This window comes from Aedes aegypti, chromosome 2 (genome assembly GCF_002204515.2).
Source record: "Aedes aegypti strain LVP_AGWG chromosome 2, AaegL5.0 Primary Assembly, whole genome shotgun sequence".
NCBI lineage: Eukaryota > Metazoa > Arthropoda > Insecta > Diptera > Culicidae > Aedes > Aedes aegypti.
The window spans coordinates 387659731-387663394 of NC_035108.1; the positions used below are offsets into that span (position 1 = coordinate 387659731).

The following is a 3664-nucleotide window of genomic DNA, read 5'->3' on the forward strand; positions in this document are numbered from 1 at the left end:
GCCAACTAGCGGAAAAATTGCGAACCAAACTGTTTGTCTTCCGGATGTCGTTGACCTTCTGAACAACTTTGCCGAAGACCCGAACTTCCTATCTCTTATGGATTGAAACTAAGCGGGAAATGCTACAGTGCCAGGCCAACTCAAGACGCAAGATCTCTCCGGCAATCCCAGGGTCGGCTAGCTACTGGGTAATCAAGGGATTTTCGCGAATACAAAAACTAACTCCAGGAACTTTAACGTTTCTTGAGCATATTTATTAAAATTCCTATTTGTGTCGTGTGCGTGTTGTTCTGTGTTTTCAATTTCAGTGTTAATTTGTTAAGTGTGACCTAGTTCTAATACTTGTACCGGTACATACCGCTGCCGTTGGTTGGTGGAATGGCCGACACAGCGACTCAATCCTGCTGTGCGGCCGGAACTCTCGCCGGAATGGCGAAGCGGGCGGATGTACGGAAGGGTTCGCAGGTCTGCTGACGGGCCAGCGGGCGTTGCTGGACTAGGTGGGCAGGCGTCTTCCCTCTTAAGCGCAATCGGCCGGCCGTGGCATGGCCACCTTGGACGGCCGAGAGGGGAAATCTTCTTTTCGTTTAGGGCCAGTGGCCCGAGATAACGATCCTCTTAGGATCCACAATCTTTTACGATTAGGCTCGGAAACCGTTCCCGGCTTCGCGGGCCGAACCGTGTGCTGGACGGAACAATGGCAAAACAAGAACAAGAGGTCCTAAAGGACACAGACCAGTTACAAACTATTTTCTTTGAACAGTGCAGGAATATTTTATTACCTGAGCCTAATTATCACCCAAGCATCCATTTAGCTCCTGCTAAGGGACGAGGGGGGGGGGGGTTCGTACACGTTCTAACTGCACTGCACTGAACACTTATCCACAGCACACGGACGCCTGATATAAAAAGAGGCCGAAATCGGACAATGGCCGTCCTTTTAAAGAATTCCCACATTCCATAAGCCTTCAATGTTACTCATGCCATCTCGCCCTACATCATTCTTCGGCCATGATTCATTATTGGTAGCAACGATGACATTTACAGCGGTACTTAACCCTATCACTCCTGTGGTATTTTCCTTCTGTTTTTGCACAAGAAACGTGAAGGGTCCAACAAACATCAACAAATACAAAACAAAAATCAACAATTTGTAACCAAACGGTTACAGGATCACAAGTTAGAACTAGTTTAAAATGCTCAATTTTATATGCTCACTAGCGCCACCTAGCGGCAAAATCGCGAACTAAACTATTTGCTTTCCGGATGTCCTTGATTCCCTGAACAACTTTGCTGAAGATCGCTTCTTTGCAAGTCGTAAGCATCTCGAGATATAGCAATGCACAATGGACCGAATCGACTATTTATCCGGAAAAAAGTGTTTTCTCTGTTCTCGTAGATTTTAGACGTTCGATGCCTTCAGAGAAGTTATTCGTAATTGAGTTTTGCATCTTTTAAGAAAAAAAGTTGAATAGGGTGGCCCTTATTTAGGTTAAAATTTTGACTCAAACTTTTTTGTTTGATCAAATTTGTGGCTGCGCTCTTCTGCAAACTTTTAGAAAATGTTTGAACATTAAGTGAAACGTCTTAAATCGACTAGAACAGAGGAAACACTTTTTTTCCGGATAAATTGTCGATTCGGTCCATTGTGCAATGTGAATTTACCTGTTTTGAGGTGATGCTAAACTTTTTGGGGGGTGATGCAATATTCAGCTGTGTGTTGCAATACTTATTTTAGTGAGTCCGTATTTATGACGGGTCCAAGGTTGACACAGGCCTCTCCGCCTTAGGACGAAACCTGCGTGGCATCTGTAGTAGATTGCTAAAAGTTTGGATATTTGCTTCATACTTGCAAACAGGAATGCCAAGCTAATTTTAGGATCTTGAAAATTTTGTATGGAAAATAAAGTTTTACGAACAAGCTTTTGATCTTCGAACAGTTTTTAGGCCAGCCACGTTGTACACTGTTTCAATATGGACCAGCTGTTGTAATACCAGGAATGAAGTTCTGCAGAGGATTAAAAAGAAAACCGAAAAAATGATTCTGGAGCTCCCTGTCTAGTATAGTACAAACGTATTACTTAGAATATCCAAAGTTGAAACATTGTAACGAATGTCAAATAAAATTATTAATAATTTTAGTTACAAATCGTTGCAATCATTTATTGCCAAGAATAATGCTATTATAAAGTAAGGTTAAGTTAGAGAGAACGTTTTTTTTGTAAGCAGCTGAAATCAACTTATCTGTAAAAATCCCAAACTGCTACGGCAAATGTTATGTAATATGTTGTTAATAAAATGTTAATTAAAGCTTACAAAATTAAGCTTTTGTTAACATTTTAATAATTTAAGTATGATGATAGTGTCTAACACAGAATACCTAGATATAAGAAATGAATGTGATATTTGAAATTATACTTATAAAGAAAGTAAAATAAACTGAGCATTATTGAAAACAGATCATATTTTGAAAGACAAACTGAGACTTATTATTTTAAATTTAGCTATTGCAAAATAAATGCACTATCATCAAACATGACCAGAATTCATTTCAATCAAAGCTCACAATGATAACAAAGAACGCAGAAGCATGTACAAAATTCAATTTCCCCTCTGTGATAAGTGTTGATTGATGCGCCAAAGCAATCCACTTGAGTGATAACAGTAACAAATTTACGCCACTGCACCTTCACAACTCAAAACATTTCGCGCAGTTTTTGAAACCGCCACTCAATTCCATTCAACTTCACATTGCCATTGAGATTCGGAGGAGATCGAGAAAATTGGTTCGCTCGTTTGAAGACAGTAGATTTAAATTGCGCTTGATTGACCGAGAAGTTACCTCCTCCATCGTTTATGAAGGTTCAAAACATGAAGGCAATTTTTCATTGTTGCAGATTTACCGATCATTATGATTGATAATTGGGCTGGGTTTCCAGTGCTGAAAATGTGTGCCAAAAAAAGAATCGATCGGACTGCCTCAGATGCAATTGCACAATTATCGGTTTTGCTTCATTTCTCCTCGGCACAATCAAATCAAAACACTCCGTAGACCACACGTAGGGTTGTCGCAAAATCTCAATTAATCGATTAGTTGGTAATCGATTATAGTCCAAGAATGCCGATTATCGATCACGATTAATCGACTAGAATTTTTCGATTAATCGAATTAATCGACATTTTTTCTGTAAATATGAGTTTTTACTGTTATAAGGTACACCGGAGTAAGCTAAAATGGGTCGGGAAAAATGAAATACTAAGTTTTAAACATAATGCCAATAAGTGGTAGCAGGTTTTTCGTTCCTTAAAGTTTGTTATATTAGTTAGCACAATGTTTCTGTACTAAAATTTTACATTTCATGTAACCCCAGCCGTTTTAACTTGCCCGAAATTCAATTGAAAAACAATTTTGAGAATTGCTCCCAATCCCTCCCTCTCCCATTTTTCATGATTTCTATTAATGAAATGAAGAAAAAACCCACATAGAACTGACCCATGCAGGACATACATGAATGAACTTCGTAGAAATTTTTTGTTTTGCTTCCCTTATTTCTGGAGAATAATTCGATCGAATTTCCATTGATATTTTGTGTCATGATTCATTGTAAATTGTAGGGAATAATTAAAAGAATTTGTAAAACAATTCGTATTTATAAGAACCACT

General features: G+C 38.8%; 1 long non-coding RNA gene across 1 annotated transcript; it reads right to left on the reverse strand.

The window, feature by feature from the left end:
- Nucleotides 1–232: 232 nt before the first annotated feature.
- Nucleotides 233–1173, reverse strand: LOC110675964. The gene is made up of 2 exons (XR_002499957.1): nucleotides 783–1173; nucleotides 233–721 (listed from the first exon to the last, which is right to left on the reverse strand). It is a non-coding gene; the product is annotated as an uncharacterized LOC110675964 (long non-coding RNA).
- Between the last annotated feature and the right edge of the window lie 2491 nt (nucleotides 1174–3664).